Source organism: Neophocaena asiaeorientalis, unplaced genomic scaffold (genome assembly GCF_003031525.2).
Source record: "Neophocaena asiaeorientalis asiaeorientalis breed wild unplaced genomic scaffold, Neophocaena_asiaeorientalis_V1.1 scaffold184, whole genome shotgun sequence".
NCBI classification, from domain to species: Eukaryota; Metazoa; Chordata; class Mammalia; order Artiodactyla; family Phocoenidae; genus Neophocaena; species Neophocaena asiaeorientalis.
The window spans coordinates 1,957,804-1,979,772 of record NW_020185325.1 but is presented as its reverse complement, the minus strand read 5'-3'; the positions used below and the strand labels follow the sequence as shown (position 1 = coordinate 1,979,772).

General features: G+C 34.8%; 1 protein-coding gene across 2 annotated transcripts in view; it reads left to right on the top strand.

Annotated features, from left to right (window-relative positions):
• The window catches only part of EDIL3 (EGF like and discoidin domains 3), a 411,746-nt gene that overhangs the window by 377,315 nt on the left and 12,462 nt on the right, over positions 1-21,969 (top strand). The gene's annotated exons all lie outside the window — the stretch shown is intronic.

Here is a 21,969-nt window from a genome sequence, read left to right as displayed (position 1 = left end):
ACTATTTTCTAGAACAATGTAAAATAATGGCATGTTTTATAATCAGTGGTTTCTTAGATTGAATGAATATTGGGTATTTTGTAACAATGTCTTCAAATTTTTTTAGGGGTAGACAAGTATCTGCTATGATTTATAGCAAATAACTATTTCAGTTCTTGTTTTCACCTTTTACAGTAGGCATTTTGATGTGTAAAGAATGCAAATATATTCCATAAGATGAAATTTTCTAAACTTCATAAATTATACAGTTCTTGAAATTAATTTTAAGATAAGTATTCTCATCTATAATCCATGTGCAATATTCACTGAAAAGCACATTTGTAATATTTAAATCCTTATATAAGTTGATTTAAGGAAGAAGGGTAAACCATTGTGCTGGTGAAATACTTGTCTCCATTTATATTAAGCATATGATTTAATGATTATTTGTGAATCATTTTTAAAATTTCCCTAATTGATAGACTGGACATTGTTATTTATGCATTTTATTTCATTATCTCAGTCTGAAATGTACATAAAACCTTTGTGTCAAGTTGGCCAAGTGATTAGATAGTGTTGTTCAGGTTTTCTATATCTTCCCTGATTTTCCAGTTACTTGTACTAAAAATTCCAGAGAGAGCAATGTGGAAATCTCCAACTCTAACCATTGATTTCTCTATTTCTCCTGGCAGTTATTGGTATTTGCTTCATGTATTTTGAAAGTCTGTTGAAAGATATATGAATGATTAGGGTTGTAACGTCCTCTTAATCAAAAAACTCTTTTATCATTAGAAAATGACCTTCTTTATTCCTGGTGGTATTTTTGCTCTGAAACCTACTTTGCTGCTATTCATAGAGGTACTCTAGCTTTCTTTTGATTAGTACTACATTGGTATATGTTTTCTCCATCCTTTTACTTCTAACTATTTCTACTTTATATTTAAAATGCACTTTTTCTATGCAGCATATAGTTGTTTCCTTTTTTCCAATTCAACTATCTCTGCTTTTAACTGGAGCATTTAGACCATTTATATTCATATGAGTATTGAAATAATTGGGTATAAATCTATCATCTTGCTATTTATTTGCTATATGTCTCACCTTTTCTTTCATTTTTTCCTATTTTCAGCCTTCTTTTGAATTAATTGAATTTTTTAGTTATTCCATTGTGCTTCATTTGTTGACTTATTTGCTATAACTGTTTTTTGTTATTTTAGTCACTGCTTTAGGTTTTATAACATACATTTTAAACTTATCGAGTCTACCTTCAAATTAATGTAGAGCCCCGGAAACATACCTCCATAAGCACAAGCAAAATAGATTATAGTTATAAATCCATGTACTTAAGAGCCACACTTACTTTAACACATGATTTTGCCATTCCCCAAATAAGTCTTATTGTAAAGAAAGAAAAAGACTCCCACTAGGCAAGTTGGAAAGTCATGAGAGTAAACTGACACGTTCAGTGTAAAGGATGTAAGCCAGAATCCTCATGTGAGACAGTAAGTCATGTCATCTATCCAATGTAAAATTTCTGAAAAAATAAACCATTTTAGAATTATAAATATGACAGTTGGCTAAACTCAGTCAATATAACTGGTAGTTTTAAAATTAAATTTAGCCAGTCTGTTTTTAATATTATAATTAGTTTGGTACATTGAAGAAAAGCCTTAATAAGTTTACTATTTATTACCAAAGGAAACAACTAACACCAATAAACAATACATAGAATGCTGCAGTTGCTATTATAATAAATACTTTGAAGGAAATGCAGGACATAAACATCTCCATTCCTACAGAGAAGGGAATTTTATAAAATAAATGAGAAAATGGATTCCATGAGTTCTTTCAGCAGTTGGAAATACAGGCATTTTACACACACACACACACACATATACACATATATATCCCAGTCAAAATATATGTTTATAAATATATACAAGTAATTATTGTGCTTTGTTGTTATTATTACTAGGAATTTAGGTATAATTTCATATATTCTTTATAGAAGTGCTCTTCTTTCAAGAGGTCCTACACAACTGATTAATTAATTTTTCTAAAGTTGAATAAGCCATCTTCTATTCATTCTTAGTATAATTTGTGTCTTGTTTTCCATGGTTGCTTTCCACAAAGGAAAAAAAGTCTTCAATATTTAAAAGTGTAATTCAACTACAAGCTTTCATGGAGATAAATATAATAAATGAATTGAGTGTTTCAGGGCAAAATATATGCCTGTGAGATGTTTCATATATGCAAATTTCAAAATGAAATATTTACAAAGTTTTCTTTTCTTTCATTTTTGTTTTAAACACCCAATGTCCTCCAAGTGCCCTTTGGAGCTTTCTGTTTTTAATCGAGCATCCAGTTAAGATTCACGTGATGTATTTATCATATCTCTTTAGTCTCCTTTAGAGTAATTCTCTTGTCATTTTTTTCTTCCAAAACATGGACATTTTTAAGAGTCTAGGCCAGATATCTTGCACAGGTCTCACAGCGTGGTTTCATCTGTTTCCTCATGATTTTTTTTCTTTGAATTTTATTTTATTTTTTATACAGCAGGCTCTTATTAGTTATCTATTTATACATAATTAGTGTATATATGTCCAGTGCATCCCACCACAACCCCCACCCCCAACCACTTTCCCCCTTGGTGCCCATATATTTTTTCTCTACAACCGCATCTCTATTTCTGCCTTGCAAACTGGTTCATCTGTATTATTTTTCTAGATTCCACATATATGCGTTAACATACATTTGTTTTTCTCTTTCTGACTTACTTCACTCTGTATGACAGTCTCCATCCACCTCTCTACAAATGACCCAATTTCGTTCCTTTTTACGGCTGAGTAATATTCCATTGTATATATGTACCACACCTTCTTTATCCATTTGTCAATGGGCATTTTGGTTGTTTCCATGACCTGGCTATTGTAAATAGTGCTGCAGTGAACATAGGTGTGCATGTGTCATTTGGAATTATGGTTTTCTCTGGGTATATGCCCAGTAGTGGGATTGCTAGGTCATATGGTAATTCTATTTTTAGTTTTTTAAGGAATGTCCATACTGTTCTCCATAGTGGCTGTATCCATTTACATTCCCACCAACGGTGCAAGAGGGTTCCCTTTTCTCCACACCCTCTCCAGCATTTATTGTTTGTAGATATTTTTGGTGATGCCCATTCTAACTGCTGTGAGGTGATACCTCATTGCAGTTTTGATTTGCATTTCTCTAATAATTAGTGATGTTGAGCAGCTTTTCATGTGCCTCTTGACCATCTGTATGTCTTCCTTGGTGAAATGTCTATTTAGGTCTTCTCCCCATTTTTTGATTGGGTTTTTTGTCTGTTTAATATTGAGCTGCATGAGCTGTTTATATATTTGGAGATTAATCCTTTGTCCAGTGATTTGTTTGCAAATATTTTCTCGCATTCTGAGGGTTGTCTTTTGGTCTTGTTTATCGTCTCCTTTGTTGTGCAAAAGCTTTGAAGTTTCATTAGATCCCATTTGTTTATTTTTGTTTTTATTTCCATTACTCTAGGTCATATTGTCTTGATGACTGTAGCTTTGTAGTATAGTCTGAAGTCGGGGAGTCTGATTCCTCCAGCTCTGTTTTTTCCCCTCAAGATTGCTTTGACTATTTGGAGTCTTTAGTGTCTCCATACAAACTTTAAATTTTTTTCTTCTAGTTCTATAAAAGCTGCCATTGGTAATTTGATAGGGATTGCGTTGAATCTTCAGTCTGATTGCTTTAGGTAGTATAGTAATTTTCACAATATTGATTTTTCCAATCCAAGAACATGAATGAGCTTGGGATTGTTCCTTCCTCTGCAGGTTTTGGAAGAGTTTGAGAAGGATAGGTGTTAGCTCTTCTCTATATGTTTGATAGAATTCACCTGTGAAGCCATCTGGTCCTGGACTTTTGTTTGTTGGAAGATTTTTAATCACAGTTTCATTTTTGTTACTTGTGATTGGTCTGTTAATATTTTCTATTTCTTCCTGGTTCAGTCTTGTAAGGTTACATGTTTCTAAGAATTTGTCCATTTCTTCCAGGTTGTCCATTTTATTGGCATATAGTTGCTTGTAGTAGTCTCTTATGATCCTTTGTATTTCTGCAGTGTCCATTGTAACTTCTCCTTTTCATTTCTAATTCTGATTTATGTTGATTTCTTGATGAGTCTGCCTAATGGTTTATCAATTTTATCTTCTCAAATAACCAGCTTTTAGTTTCACTGATCATTGCTATTGTTTCCTTCATTTCTTTTTCATTTATTTCTGATCTGAACTTTATGATTTCTTTCCTTCTGCTAACTTTGGGGGTTTTTTGTTCTTCTTTAATTGCTTTAGGTGTAAGGTTAGATTGTTATTTGAAATTTTTCTTGTTTCTTGAGGTATGGTTGTACTGCTATAAACTTCCCTCTTAGAACTGCTTTTGCTGCATCCCATAGGTTTTGGATCATCGTGTTTTCATTGTCATTTTTCTCTAAGTAGTTTTGGATTTCCTCTTTGATTTCTCAGTGATCTCTTGGTTATTTAGTAATGTATTGTTTAGCCTCCATGTGTTTGTGTTTTTTACGTTTTTTTTTCCCTGTACTTGATTTCTAATCTCATAGCTTTGTGGTCGGAAAAGATGCTTGATATGATTTCAATTTTCTTAAATTTTCTGAGGCTTGATTTGTGACCCAAGATGTGATCTGTCCTGGAGAATGTTCCATGTACACTTGAGAAGAAAGTGTAATCTGTTGTTTTCGAATGGAATGTCTTATAAATATCAATTAAATCTACCTGGTCTATTGTGTCATTTAAAGCTTGTGTTTCCTTATTAATTTTCTGTCTGAGTGATCTGTCCATTGGCGTAAGTGAGAGGTTAAAGTCCCTTGCTATTATTGTGTTACTGTCAATTTCCTCTTTTATAGCTGTTAGCATTTGCCTTACGTATTGAGGTGCTCCTATGTCGAGTACATATATATTCATAATTGTTATATCTTCTTCTTGGATTGATCCCTTGATCCCTATGTTGTGTCCTTCCTTGTCTCTTGTAACAGTCTTTATCTTAAAGTCTATTTTGTCTGATATGAGTATTGTTACTCCAGCTTTCTTTTGATTTCCATTTGCCTGGAATATCTTTTTCCATCCCCTCACTTTCAGTCTGTATGTTTCCCTGGATCTGAAGTGGGTCTCTTGTAGACAGCATATAGATGGGTCTTGTTTTTGTAGCCATTTAGCAAGCCTGTTTCTTTTGGTTGGAGCATTTAATACATTCAAATTTATGGTAATTATAGATATGTATGTTCCTATTATCATTTTCTTAATTGTTTTGGGTTTGTTTTTGTAGGTCCTTTTCTTCTCTTGTGTTTCCTAGGGAAGCTCATTTAGCATTTGTTGTAGAGCTGGTGCTAAATTCTCTTAGCTTTTGCTTGTCTGTAAAGCTTTTGATTTCTCTGTCGAATGTGAATGAGATCCTTGCCGGGTAGAGTAATCTTGGTTGTACGTTCTTCCCCTTCAACACTTTAAATATATCATACCACTCCCTTCTGGCTTGTAGAGTTTCTGCTGAGAAATCAGCTGTTAACCTTATGGGAGTTCCCTTATATGTTATTTGTCATTTTCCCTTTGTTGCTTTTAATAATTTTTCTTTGTCTTTAATTTTTGTCAATTTGATTACTATGTGTCTCAGTGTGTTTCTCCTTGGGTTTATCCTGCCCGGGACTCTCTGAGCTTCCTGGACTTGGGTGGCAATTTTCCTTTCCATGTTAGGGAAATTTTTGACTATAATCTCTTCAAATATTTTCTTGGGTCCTTTCTTTCTCTCTTCTCCTTCTTGTCTCCATTCTTTTTCTGAGGTCCTGGATCATCTTCATTTTCATTATTCTGAATTCTTTTTCTGGAAGGTTGCCTATCTCCACTTCATTTAGTTGTTTTTCTGGGGTTTCATCTTGTTCCTTCATCTGGTACATAGTCCTCTGCCTTTTCATTTTGTCTCGCTTTCTGTGAATGTGGTTTTCGTTCCACAGGCTGCAAAATTGTAGTTCTTCTTGCTTCTGCTGTCTGCCCTCTCACAGAGTTTTCTAACTCCTTTTTTATGCCTTTCTGTTTTTATTGACTGCTTTAATTCTTTTAATTGATTTTGGGGTTATGGATGTGGAAGTCTAATGTATCAATAGATCCAGAAACAAGGTTAATGTCAAGAAAGCAATGACAGGGAAAAATTATATACATACATAGGAGTATCTAAACATATGTATGAATGCTCATGTATATATGTGTGTGTGTGTGTGTGTGTGTGTGTACATACACACCAGAAGTTACTTGCAGAAAAAAAGGTGCCTTGTTCTCTTCATTGAGATGTCACTTTCTCATTACTCTCTCCAAGCTTTCATAAGAATTGTAATTTACTTTAGTAGTCTATTTTTGGACAAAATTCCACATTAAATCTTTTGTTATTGAGCATGTGATGATACTGTCTGAATACAATCCCTGCATTCTTATTTTTCTCTTTCTAGTCTACAATATTTTCTAACATTTAACTAACTTTTGTATTTCTCTACAACATGGATTCAGATACACTTTTATTTAAAAGCCAAATGTTCCTTTGCTCTCATGAAAGTGACATTTGTTTTTATACTCTTCGAGCTGTTTTACTGTAGTTAGCAGGAAAATTGCAAAATTTGACAGACACTTTCTGCATTTACTTTTTAAGGTTAGAAGCCAAAGTAAAACAATAATAAATTTCAGGAAAAGTACGTATATGGAAAAATTAGAAATGAAAATGGGTTTTCTTAACCAATATATTAGTCATAATGTCATGGTGTTTAAGTAAACCTGAGTTTACACCATGGGAGCTTTCTTCTTTGGGAAAAGAGAAAAAATGCTGGTAATAGTCTATTTTGTCTCTCCCCCTGAAATTACCCAGGTTTTTTAAAAGCATAAGTCAAAAAATTACAACTTTACTCTGGGTTTTCTGTAAAAGAAAATCCCAAACCCTGTTTCTTATTGGTTCTTAAAAAGATGAATTCCACATATTCATCAAGAACTATTCTGCAACATCTTGGAACTCTCTAATTCAGTGGTTACCAAAATTGTCTGATCGTAACAGACTCATGGGGGAGCTAGTTAAGAAGTACAGGGACTTTCCTGGTGGTCCAGTGGTTGAGAATCTGCCTTCCAATGCAGGGAACACAGGTTTGATCCCTGGTTGGGGAACTAAGATCCCACATGCTGCAGGGCAACTAAGCCCACGTGCTGCAGTGAAAGATCCTGCATGCTTCAACTAAGACCCAATGCAGCCAAATAAATAAATATTTAAAGAAAAAGAAAGAAAGAAATATAGATTTCTGGGCCCTGCTTCAGACTCTCTGGGGAGGAACTGGGAATTTAAATATTTATAGAAATCCTAGCTAATTTAAATAATAAGTAAATGTGGGAAATATGATTCTAATTGATAGCAAAACTCAAATTAAGCTTTTGAAACTAAAGGTAGTTTTGTATTTTTCTAGTGTGAGTGGAATTTATTATATTATAATTCTTCAGGACTTTGGTTGGCCTCTAATTTGTCAGTGGAAGTCAATATGAATCAGTGTTTGCAAAAGTAAGTTTAGATTTTAATATGTTTGCCAATTCTCTTATGAACATCAGAAAGTAAACAGGTATTAGCTTTAAACAAATTTTAAATTTAAATAGATTTAAGTAGTTAGGAACACAGATTATGTGGGAATGCATCTAGGAGAATGTGACATGTGTGTCTGGCAGTTATTGTCTACTCTATGCTAGATGTATGGGGCAGGGGCAGGGGGGAGTCTGAATATGACATAGTGGCTCAAAGAACTCCCAGTCTAATAAGGAGCTCAGGAAAGGTGGAAAAACTGTTTCAGTTAGCTTGTTTTGAAGAATCAAAATATCATCTACCCAATGTATCATTTGATAAAACAACTCTAGGAAAGAAGTCGCACATAGATGTCCATTTCAAAAAGTTCGTGACTCTCCAATAGAAAAAAAAGAATTCCTGGTCCTTCTCTACTTCTTTTCTTTCTCAACATCAGTGTGAAAAAGAGAAGCAGCAGCATAACAACCCTCATTAATAAAGCCTCCAAATCTGTATTGGAGGATATATTCAAATCCAAGAGTAATTACAGATGCCACAGGGCATGCTGTCCTTCCTGCTGATGCTAGCACTATCAGGTAGCTGAAATTAAATGTGAATATTTAGTCTTAAAAGTCCAGCTCATCAGTGAAGCAGACATCAGTCCAGTAGTCAATACCCATGCTGTTCTTTTGAAATTTGATCTGGATCAGAAATTTAGAACCTGAAGAATGCTCTAGGAAGTAAATAAATGGGATCCTCAGTGGCAATTGGTGAGGAGGATACTAGGAGGGGAAAATGAAAGGGGGTGGATTAGTCTTTCAAGGAGGACCAGCCACATGTTTCTGAATAGCAAGATCAAGGACAGATCTCTCAATCTTGCATGGAGACCCTTAGTCTCATCCAGTCAGAGTCCTCTTGCTGTTTTCCAGTAAGGCAGGGAGGGAAAGAAAAGGAGCTGCTTTTCTGAAAGCAATTTCCAAGAACTAATTGACTTTACACAAAACACTCAAATTCAAAAATAGCAAGTGAGTTGTGCCTCTATTTGCTAGAGATTTGTAATGTAGTCACAGTAGTGTACTTACTTAGGGATCTGGTGAGTGACTTAATTGGAAGTTAAAGAAACAAGGATATAGTTTCAGCGTTGTCTAAAAATAAGGACTGTGTTATTTTAAAAAACGCCATCTGGTATCAACTGTTATTTACAATTTTATCTGCTTTCTTCCTTGTCGTAATTCAATATTACGGGACCTGACTAGGATACAGTTGGTGTAAAGAATACAAAATTGCCTATGTTCACATAAATGTGGGTGTTACTGGATTTTGGAATTTAGGACACCACCTGAAAATGTTTCCATTTTGGCAGAATATAAAGTTCAATGATGAGCTCATCCTTTTAAATTTTAAATTGTATGAAATAGCTCTGCCCAGGAGTAGATAGACAGAGGTAAATAGTTAACGTCACAATTCTATTTTCAGTGCAATAAAAACTGCATGGAATTCAGGGATTAAAAGAAAATAAGTTCAGTTATTTCAATATATACACCAACTGCAGAATTCAAGGAAATACTGTAATTCCTTACATAGCTTTCATAATGCATGATCTTGCCAAAAATAGAATGGGATCCCTGTAAATTTTGCTAAGGCCTCTGACCAAGAAGGCTGCATCCAAAGAAATATTCCAGCAGAGAAGAATTGATTCATCAAATGTTGTTTGCAGACCTAGATCTGCCTGCTGGATCAAGAAAGAGCAGGCACATTGAACAAATTTAAATTCGGAAAGCAGCATATTTTCACCAGTGAGTACTGTGAAAGCAGTTGGTAAGGTGCACAAAGAACATAATGGGGACTCAGAGTCAGTTGTGAAGTGGGGGCTTTGGGTCAGGAACAAGGCAGAAGACTGGATGCAAGTCTAGAGGCAAGCAGGGCTGGATCAGCTATAAGGAGACCCGTATTTCCATTTCCATGTTTAACATGACCTCTAAATAGCCTGCCTACCCAGAGATGTTTGTTCCTGAACCTAGGGTGAAGAAGGGTTTAAGAGCAGGAAAGGAAGAGGAACAGGAAATGGAGCTTATGGGATGGAGTTGAGCAGGGAGAGGGTTAGTATTTAACTTAAAGAACTACAAGTGTAGAATCAAGTAACTATCTGCATGCTTAGAAATAAAAGACAAGCTAGAGTGACAGACTAGCCACAGGAACCATCAGAAGCCAATGTATCTGAAGGAGCTGATTAATTTTAAAAAGACATTAGGTTTATTTGGAGACAGAATTAGAAACCTAGTTGCCTTTCTTCAAGGATCAATTTTGAAGTTGCAAAGAAAATTCTTTTGTATGTCAGTTCACGTTCTGTAATATTAAAACTAGCAATGTAAAATATATGTAATTCTGGCCAATGAAGCATTTCCATTTCTTAGAAGGAATTTGGATTTTTTAATCTTTATTTAAAACAAAAAGCAAAAGCAGTGTGCTTGTCTAAGGACATATCATCAGGCAGTAAAAAGAAAAATCAAACATCAGGCACAAAATCCATAAAACTCACCAATTTGGGGGTGGGTTGGAGGAAGAAAAACATCCCTGCCACTATGACTCATATTTAGTGACAGATAACATCCAGCACAGATGCTATGAAACATCATTCTCAATAAGATCAAAGTTTATGCAGAAAAGAGAAAACAATACAGAGAAGTGCAGTAATGAGGAACGAATATATGTTTTTTCTTTGTGTTAATTATATATGTCTTGAAAACTCAACTTCTTTATTTTCAAAAAATTTGATAAACTACCTTAAAATTTGAAATAATATAGTCTTTCTAGTTAACAGATGTTTCTGCATGAATGAAAAAATATATGTGAAAAACACAAGGAATATATTAGTTATTCAAGTGAAATGTTCATAAATAAAAAATATTTTTTTTATTATTGCCTGCTTTATGGCCTTACTTTTTCCAATACTCAAATACCAGAAACCTTAAAGTTTCCTAATTTTTGCCTTTCTAAACCACCATCACTCATCAAAAATTAATAAAAATTTCCTTACTGAAAATTCTGGATATCTAATGTTTATGTTTGACTTCCATACTTTGAGACACAGTTGCATAATGAGAATATTCCTCAGTGGAAAAGAATTACTTTTTCTTTAGTTCATGCTTGTATTACTACTGTGAGGACTATCAAGTGTCAAACCAACTGTGACCCTATGCATCAATTAAAAGTATTAAAACATAAAAATATATATAGTTTTTAGTTTTAGGTGTACAACATAGTGATTTGATATTTTTGTAGATTATACTCCATTTAAAGAAATTAAAAATATTGGCTATATTCCCTGTGCTGTACAATATATCTTTGTATCTTATTTAAAAAAATTTTTTACATATATATATATATATATATATACACACACACACACACACACACACACCCCTTCTTTTTAATATTCTTTTCCATTATGGTCTATCACAGGATATTGAATATAGTTCCCTATGCTATGCAGTAGGACCTTGTTGTTTATCCATTCTACATATTGATATGATGTTTGCATCTGCTAATACCAAACTCCCAATCCACCCCTCCTTCAGCCCCCTCCCCCTTGGCAACCACAAGTCTGTTCTCTATGTCTATGACTATTTCTGTCTTATACATAGGTTCATTTGTGTCATATTATAGATTCCACATATACATGATATCATATGGTATTTGTCTTTCTCTTTCTGACTTACTTCACTTAGTATGATAATCTCTAGGTCCATCCATGTTACTGCAAATGGCATTATTTCTTTTTTTTAATGGCTGAGTAATATTCTAGTGTGTGTGTGTGTGTGTGTGTGTGTATATACCACATCTTCTTTATCCATTCATCTGTTGATGGATACTTAGGTTGTTTCCATGTCTTGGCTATTGTGAATAGTGTTTCTATAAACATAGGGGTGCATGTAACTTTTTGAATTATAGTTTTGTCCAGATATATGCCCAGGAGTGGGATTGTTGGATATCGCAACTCTATTTTTAGTTTTTTTGAGGAATCTCCATAGTGTCCTCCACAGTGGCTGCACCAACTTACATTCCCACCAACAGCATAGGAGGGTTCCCTTTTCTCCACACCCTCTCTAGCATTTGTTATTTGTAGACATTTTAATGATGGCCATTCTGACCAGTGTGAGGTAGTACCTCATTATAGTTCTGATTTGCATCTCTCTAATAATTAGTGATGTTGAACATCTTTTCATGTGCCTGCTGGCCATATGTATGTCTTCTTCAGAAAAATGTCTATTTAGGTCTTCTACCCATTTTTTGATTGGGTTGTTTGTTTTTTTGTTATTGAGTTATATGGGTTATTTGTGTATTTTGGAAATTAATCCCTTGTTGGTCACATCATTTGTAAATATTTTCTCCCAGTCCATAGGTTTTCATTTTGTTTATGGTTTCCTTTCTGTGCAAAAGCTTTTAAGTTTGATTAGGTCCCATTTGTTTATTTTTGGTTTTATCTCTATTGCCTTGGAAGACTGACCTAAGAAAAACATTGGTACGATCTATGTCAGAGAATTTTTTGCCTATATTCTCTGCTAGGAGTTTTCTGGTGTCATGTCTTATATTTAAGTCACTTCGAGTTTATTTTTGTGTACAGTGTGAGGGTCTGTTCTAACTTCATTGATTTACATGCGGCTATCCAACTTTCCCAAAACCACTTGCTGAAGACATGTCTTTTCTCTACTGTATATTATTGCCTCCTTTGTTGAAGAGGGTGTGTGGGTTTAATTCTGGGCTCTCTATTCTGTTCCATTGACCCATATGTTAGTTTTTGTGTCAACACCATGCTGTTTTGATTACTGTAGCATTGAGTATTGTCTGAAGTCTGGGAGGGTTATGCCTCCTGCTTTGTTCTGTTTCCTCAGGATTGCTTTGGCAATTCTGGGTCTTTTATTGGTTCCATATATATTTTAGGATTATTTGTTCTAGTTCTGTGAAAAATGTCATGGGTAATTTTATAGGGATCACATTAAATTTGTAGATAGTTTTGGATAGTACAGCTATTTTAACAAAATTAATTCTTCCAATTCAAGAGCATAGAATATCTTTCCATTTCTTTGAATCATCTTCAGTTTCCTTTATTAATGTTTTATATTTCTCGGCATATAAGTCTTTTGCCTCCTTGGTCAGGTTTATTCCTAAGGATTTTATTTTTTTGCATGTGATTTTTAAAAGGGATTGTTTTTCTACATACCCTTTCTCATTAGTGTAAAGAAATGCAACTGATTGCTGTATGTTAATCTTGTATCCTGCTCCCTTGCTGAGTTCATTTATCAATTCTAGTAGTTTTTGTGTGGAGTCTTTAGGGTTTTCTATATGTAGTATCATGTCATCTGCATATAATGACACTTTTACCTCTTCCCTTCCAATTTAGAGCCCTTTATTTCTTTTTCTTGCCTGATTGCTGTGGCTAGGACTTCCAATAAATACTATGTTGAATAGAAGTGGTGAGAGTGAGCATCCTTGTCCTGTTCTAGATTTTAGCAGGAAGGCTTTCAGCTTTTCACTGTTGAGTATTATATTGGCCATGGGCTTATCATAAATAGCTTTTATTATGAGATATGTTCCCTCTATACCCACTCTGGTATGAGTTTTTATAATGAATGGATGTTGAATTTTATCAAATGCTTTTTCTGTGTCTATTGGGATGATCATGTGTTTTTTGTTTTTTCTTTTGTTGATGTGGTATATCACATTAATTGATTTGTATATGTTGAACCATCCTTGTGAACCTGGGATCAATCCAACTTGGTCATGGCGTATGATCTTTTCATGTGTTGTTGGATTCAGTTTGCTAATATTTTGTTGAGAATTTTTGCATCTATATTCATTAAAGAAAGGTATTGGCATGTAATTTTCTTTTTTGGTAGTGTCTTTGTCTGGTTTTGGTATCAGGGTGATGGTGGCTTCATAGAATGTCTTTGGGGGAGTGTTCCCTCCTCTTCAGTCTTTTGGAAGACTTTTGAGAAGGATCAGTATAAGTTCTTATTTGTATGTTTGGTAGAATTTGCCTGTGAAGCCATCTGGTCCTGAACTTTTTTTTGTAGGAAGATGTTTAATTACAGATTCTATTTTACTTCTAGTTATCAGTCTGTTCAAATTATCTATTTCTTCTTGATTCAATCTTGATGGACTGTATGTTTCTAGAAACTTGTCCATTTCTTCTAGGTTGTTGAATTTGTTGGCATATAAATTGTTCATTGTATTCTTCTGGGGTTTTTTTGGTTTTTTTTTGCATTTCTGTGGTATCAGTTGTTATTTCTCCTTTTTCATTTCTTATTTTGTTTATCTGGGTCCTCTTGTTTCTTCTTGGTGAGCCTGACCAGAGGTTTGTCAATGTTGTTTACCCTTTCAAGGAACCGGCTCTTGGTTTTATTGATTTTTTTCTATTGTTTTTTAAATCTTTATTTTGTTTATTTCCTCTCTGATCTTTATTATTTCCTTCTTTCTGCTGACTTTAGATTTTGTTTGTTCTTTTTCTAATTCTTTTAGGTGGTATATTAGGTTGTTTATTTGAGATTTTTCTTGTTTTTTGAGGAAGGCCTGTATTTCTGTGAACTTCCCTCTAAGAAACTGCTTTTGCTGCACCCTGTAGATTTTGTATGGCTGTGTTTTCAGTGTTATTTATAAGATATAAAAAGTATTGTTTGGAGGAGAGGCAAAAGGTCAACTTTTGAGTGCTGTGAATTTACAAAAGTTTCCACAAAAGTAAAAATATATATATATTGAATGGTGATAGGCCCCCAGTAGAATGGTCAAGGCTATCGAACTTTAATAAGTTGTTGAAAATTCAAATATGTTATTATTCATTAAAAGGCAGTGATGCAGCTGATTAAAGCAGGAGAACTTAGCTGAGAAAAATTTTTATTATTTTTACTAGAAGAATTACAAAGTATTATTTAATGTGAATCTGGTAGTTATCATTCCTACTATGAAAATGAGTACTTAATCAGTCTAAGATAGAAACCATGTCATTATTTTGGTTGTTGGAACTATGCACTGACTTTTGGCTAGAATACAGCAAAAAATATGAATCCATTTCATTTCTAAATAATTACCAAGCAATGAATATTTTGACTGTTTAATATATTTTGACTGTTTAATATATTTTGAAGGTAAAAAACTCCTCAAGGACATCACCCATGGTACACGTGCCAATTTTCCTATCCACCATCACACTATCAGCTGCAATACGTGAGCAATTAAGTCTTTAGTTTAATACTTTTAAAATGAAAGAGTAAAATACCAAAGTTTTAAAACAAGGAAAGATATTTGCCCTCATTAACTTCAGCCAAAGTGATATCTTTTTAAGTATATTCTCTATTGAGATTTTATACACACATATGCATGTTTTTTTCCTTTAAGGAGATAATAAAGACTCACTTTAATTAAAAAAAGAATTAATATTCATATCTACTCTTTCATAGTTTAAATCTGAAAAAGAACAAAAGATACCTGTCACAGTTCCATGTTTACTGGAAACCATAAAAGGATTTCTGAATCTGTCCCACCCTATAAAATGACCCATTTGGCAGTGATTCTCATGTACTTCCTTTTGTTAGAACTCAAAGAAAAAACATATTAATATGTATGGTGCACTCTTGAGACACACATCTGTACAAAAACCTCTTGGGGCCCTTATTAAAGAGGCAACGCATTTCTCATCATTATAAAGCTTCTGGTGTAATTTGAAACACAAAGCTGATTAAAAGATAACTTTAAAAAATAAAAGATGAATACAGAAATTATACCTGCATGAAAGGGCATTCCTCACAGTTTTTCTGCAACTGTGAACAGATTACCAAACCCCAGAAGACCGAACATAGAAATTAATTTCCTACTTTCCAATAAAACTAGAAACAAAATTAATTTTGTACAGATAAATGAAACATTAATAATAAAGGGAGGCATTCCTCCTGAGTGAGTGAAAATGTTACTTTTACATACAATATTGGTTTTTGGCTTTTTGGGGGGGGGGGGTTGTTTTTTTTTGCGGTACGCGGGCCTCTCACTGCTGTGGCTCCTCCTGTTGCTGAGCACAGGCTCTGGACGCGCAGGCTCAGCGGCCATGGCTCATGGGCCTAGCCACTCCGCGGCATGTGGGATCTTCCCGGACTGGGGCACGAACCCGTGTCCCCTGCATCGGCAGGCGGACTCTCAACCACTGCGCCACCAGGGAAGCCCTTACATACAATATTGTACTTTTTTCTTCTTCTTCTTTTTGGTAGCTCATCAATATCTATAAGTAACAGCAAAGTTGACTTTTCCCTCCTGATATCAAGTGTATTTTAATAATCAGTATACCCTTAGCTCATTGAGACAACAAGACTCAGGATTCAGCTCAGACCAAAGCAGAGTTTGCACCTGCTCAGCTCAGGGCCAGGATTCCCTGTGCTCTTCACATAGGGTTGCCAGATTTAGCAAATAAAATATAGGACACCTGTTAATTAGAATTTCAGATGAACAGTGAATTTTTTTAGTATATGTATATCCCATACCTTATATCTTACAGCCCTATCTCCATTAAAGATCTCCCCAATTTCCCACCTGTATCAGCTGGTCTCCTGAGAATGCACAGGGGAGAGGAGAAAGGAAAATGCCTTATTTCTGTGCCTAGACACACACACACACACACACACACACACACACACACACACACACACACACACTGCTTCGGCTCTGAGTTTCCCCTCTGCCACCTCCTCATGCATCTCCAGGATTATCTTCTCCCACTCCCTAACACTGCTTTCTCCTCAGTACCATTTTATCTTAGAAGACACATGGCTGAATGCTTAAATCACTGCTGTGCTCATACATATAGCTCTGTACTAAGTCATTTCTGACCAAGATAGGGTGAAGTTTTTCAAAGAGACATACAGTGATGAAGAGGTTCCTAATGTGGGGTGGAAATTATCAGATACCAGTTTCTCTACTGCCACGTCATTTAGATGGCTACTATAAAGGGGTTAAAGTCACACCACATATTGTTCTGATAAAATGCAAAATGCCTGGTATGATTTAGGAAATTCTGAAATATGAGCATTGAGCTTCAATAGAGAAGGAGAATGTTCTGTACTTTTATAGAAAAAGGGAAAGACATTTCCACATTTCTGATGTTAGAATAAAAAAAAATTAGATGGCCTTACTCTCTGACTGCTCTTGGTAATACGTCCTGGAGATATCTTTGAAAAGCAGAGATTTTTTTCCAGTTCTATTTATTCTGTGGGAATACTTCTTATGGCAGTCAAAATCTGAGTGGCTAGAAAGCAGATAGTTTAAATATATAGCCACAGTTTAGAATGGCATATTTTATGTTTCATAAATCTTTATAGGCAATCATCCTATGTGATATATTTCCTAGGATATTCTTGTTACTTAAGGAGACTTTCATCATAAAAGAATTTAAATATGGTAGTGTGTCCTACCTACTGACTTTTAGAGTGAGCATACAAAATACCAGCAAGTTGCAGGGAAGGAAGATACCAGTCGACAGAGTTTGAAACTTTTGCTTTGATTTTTCTCTGGGGCTTTTTCCAGGGTCAAGACCTATTAACAAAAGTCATATGAATTTCTCAGAGGAGTTCTTCTGGCTCTTTTCAAGCTGCCAGGTCTCCAGCTACTTGGTGCAAAGGTTATGCTAGAAAACCACAGAAGGAATGGAGGTGGAACTCGGTCCCCAGTTCCCTTCCCCCTCTCCTCTGGTTGGGTTGAATCTTAGCAGCTCCTTTTTCTTTTCCATTATAGTTAATTACAAGATATTGAGTATGGCTCCCTGTGGTATACAGTAGGATCTTGTTGGTTATCTATTTTGTATATAGTCGTGTGTACCCAAACTCCTAATTTATCCCTCCCCCACCTCCCTCCTTTGGTAACCATCAATTTGTTTTCTATGTCTGTGAGTCTGTTTCTGTTTTGTAACTAAGTTCATTTGTATCAGTTTTTTAGATTCCACATATAAGTGATATCATATGATATTTGCCTTTCTCTGTGTGATTTACTTCACTTAGTATGATAATCTCTAGGTCCATCCATGTTGCTGTGAATGGCATTATTTCATTCTTTTTTATGGCTAATATTCCATTGTATATATACATCACATCTTTTTTATCCATTCCTCTGTTGATGGACATTTAGGTTGCTTCCATGTCTTGGCTATTGTAAATAGTGCTGCTATGAACACTGAAGTGCATGTATCTTTTTGAATTAGAGTTTTGTCTGGATATAAGCCCAGGAGTGGGATTGATGGGTCATATGGCAGCTGTATTTTTAGTTTTTTAAGGAGCCTCCATACTGTCCTCCATAGTGGCTGCACTAATTTATATTCCCACCAACAGCATAGGAGTGTTGCCTTTTCTCCATACTCTCTCAACCATTGTTTGTAGACTTTTGGTGATGGCCATTCTGACCGATGTGAGGTGGTACCCCATTGTAGTTTTGATTTGTTTTCTCTAATAAGTAGCAATGTTGAGCATCTTTTCATGTGCCTGTTGGCCATCTGTATGTCTTCTTTGGAGAAATGTCCTAAATATAGGTCTTCTGCCCATTTTTTATTGGGTTGTTTGGGGGGTTTTTGATATTGAGCTGTATGAGCTGTTTGTATATTTTGAAAATGAATCCCTTGTTGGTGGCATCACTTGCAAATATTTGCTCCCATTCCATAGGTTGTCTTTTCATTTTGTTTATGGTTTCCTTTGCTGTGCAAAAGCTTTTGAATTTGGTTAGGTCCCATTTGTTTATTTTCTAAGCAGTTCTTTAGCTCAACTTGTCATTCTCATAGTGGACTAGGGAATCACAGGATAACCTATGCTTGCTTGTCAGTTATAGAGAGGTTGATGGTACAGTGGAGTGTTATATCCCTTAATCTCATGCCAATTTGGGTCATTTGAGTGCATCTATAACAGGCCAGCAGTTAAATGTTCTCAAAAATACTCCCAAAGTTGTGCCATTTCCTCTTCTTTCCCAACACTTGCAACCCCCAGAGTACGTAGGAAACAAGGAGTTTTAGAAAGATATCACAGCTCTCTTTCCCAATTAAGAATTAAATATCAGCCAACCAGCATTCACATCAATTACAGAAAAGTGAAGGAGAATGTATAACAATTTGAAAAGCAATAAAAGGCCCTTTACTGCCAGGGTAGGGAAAAAAAAGATAACATACTTGCATTTTGAGGCAATTATTATTAGAATCTCACATTGGTGCATTTTGAAAAAAATGCCTAACAGAAAGAACAATAGATGGCAAATAATGCAGCAAGAATTCTAAGTGAACATCAAATTCTAAGTGGTTTAGTAAAAAGTTTCTTGGGATATAATCAGAGAGCTACATATACCAGGAGCATGAAGCAAAGCAGGATTGTTTCAGTGGAATGTAGCATTCCTTGAAGCCAAAGACCTACTAGAACATAATTACGAAAGAGAGCAAGCTTCAGAGCCACAGGAAATCTCCTGAGAGCAACCATGGGGTGGAAATAATTTTCTCAGAGAATGCATATATTCATTTTAATGGTTTAAAATGATTCATGCACTGGTGGAAGAAAGACATGGAACTTGTCCCCACGTTTTTCTTTTCACTTCCCCTATATCAAACAAAAGTGTTCTATAATTGGACCTTTAAAGTCAATTCTTTAGTTAGGCAGTTTGAAAGCCTCATATAATTTCATTGAGGACTTTAGGAAGCAAAGAAATCTCAAACCAGATTTTTAAAAGGGCTTATAAAACAAAACAATATTTTGAAAGAGATAAAAATTGGTAGCCAGTATGAAATATGGTACAGAATTATATATGTCACCATGCTCTGTAGCTTTCAGAAAACCAGACTAGTTTCTCAGGGGATTTCGAATTAATCCCCATAGAAGGCCAAAGTAATGTTCTCCAAAGAACATATAAACCTTTGGAGAAACAATATTAAAGAAATGCAGTTGTTTGCTGTATTTATAATATTATGTCCATAAGAATTAAATATCATCTAGAAATTAAGAAAAGTGAGTAAAATAGAGAGTAGAAACTAAGAGTGGAGGATTTAGAAAGTGTACACAGGACCACGATAAATACATTTTAATAGCTTGTTATGTCAGGATTTATTCAAAGAATCAGAAAAAAAGTTCACAATTAATTTTGAAGCCTGAGTATCTGTCGCAGGCCTGGCATATGATGTAGAGGAAGTGTTGGACACAATTCTTTCAGACAAACGAATGTTGCAAATATCAAAAAGCCCTGTGGAACCTATAACATTTCAACATCAATTACTCAGTGCAAAGTTGGGAGTTTCCAATCCACCCTCGCTCCTGACATCAGTTGAGAGTTGCGAGATCTCCAAAACCACCTCCGATGTGATAATTCACTATACAGACTCACCGAATTCACTTAAAGCTATTATATTCGTAGTTAAGTTTATGGCAGTGAAAGGATACAGATAAAAGTCAGCCAAGAGAAGAGGCATTTGGGGCAAAATCCGGGAGAATTCCAAACATGAGCTTTCAGTTGCTCTCTCGGTGGAGGCTTGGACAGTGGTAACTCCTCTCAGCAATCATGTATCGCCAACCAGGGAAGCTCACCTCAGCCTTGATGGTCAGAGTTTTTATTGACGCTTAATCATATAGACATGGTTGACCACCTGCATGGCTAAGTTTAGTCTCCAGCCCTCCAGTGGGTCAAGGTGGCTTATAGCCCCCACCATACATCACATTGTTATCATGGGCTATCCTGTGTGACCCAAGACCCCCAGGTACACAAAGACATTTTATCATGCAGGATTTTCCAAGGACTTATAGAGATTATCATCCCAGGAGTTGAGGGCGCAAAGATTAAACCCCCACCCCCCACCCCGCCACCTTGGATAAAGTTAATCTTTCACTGCATACTTATATTACACAAAGTTGTATGAACTGTACAACCCTTACTGGAATGATGTGTATGTGCAAACACTATGACTATACTAGATTCAACAATCCTGAACTATACAGAATGTTTGCCTGCTGACAAATTGTTTCTGTTGGCTATGGCCTTACCTCATCTGCACTTTTGGAGGGCAGTCGTTTTATTCAAGATGCTTTGGGTTAGAAGACATTTTGACAGCTTCCTATTCCTTTCTGCCAATGAGGATTTTTGCTGCAGCACTGTTGGGATGTACTATAGTGAGGACTCATCCCCCAGTTTATTCTTCTGCAGACTGATAATCAATGTAGACTCTTGTTAACAATCTACTCTTTCCAACAAAAGCCTTTTCCCCCGCTTTGGTGTACTTTTTAGAAAGTGATTCTCAATATACACTATTTTCCAAGGAACATTTCCTAGAATATAGGAATTTACCTGGATACTTGTTTCTTGTTTCCTTATTACATCTGAAAGAATGTACTTATATTTAGGCTAATTTTGTTACAGATTTTCATTGGTTTAGTGGAATTGATCGCAGAGAAAACCATCAAGAATGATATACCAGCCATTCAATCATGAAATGGTTTCAGGGTACTGATAAATTTTCCTAGAAAATTGAATTCACTGAATAATAGCTAGAGTCTATGTCAGATAAAAGAATCAAACTTTGTTCAAACTTTTTATATCCAGTCACTAACAGAAGTTTCACAAAGTGCAAAACTTCAATAAGATTTTTTTAAACGTGATGTAGATTTACACCACTCACTGAAACTTTTAAAAAGCAATTTTCTATACATTTTAAAACAATTTTTATTTTGCTTTTTTAATGAAAAGTTTTGATTTTTGGAATGCTCCAATATAAGGCAAAGCAGGATATAACTTAAAATGCAGCTTAGCCTAAAGCATATTAGTAATCTAGTCATAGCATCAGAAGCAAATGAAGCCTCTTATAAACACTATTCATATGGATAAATATATGTTTAACGTCATTTGTGCATATTAATTCTGTGAAATTTTTCATAAGACTTTAAATCAGCACATTGATTCAAGTTGTAACTCTGAAATTTTTAACAGTCCAAAAACTTCAAGTAATGTTGAAGTATATAAAAATGAGTTTTATGATGCAGAACCATAAACTAGTAAGTATAAGTCCTTTATGTCACCCACAAAAATCAGATTTCATGCTCACATAATATATAAATGGTTACTTTATGAAATAGATACTTAAATCCTAATATGTACCAAATTTCTACTATTTTTAAAATAGATCATAATTTTAACTAGGAATTGCTAATTTTAAAATGCCATGAATTCAATTAAATGAATTTGGGATAAATGTAAATTTCTACATGCCCTATAAATCCATTTTACAAGCAAGAAATTTGGGAAATTCTGGCTTTAGAAAAATGTTATGAAAAAATTCAGAGTTTATTTGACCATAAATCAATCCACCATGACCCAAAATGTAATATAATAGTTTTAAGTCTTAGACTGTTTTGATAGAAGCATTGT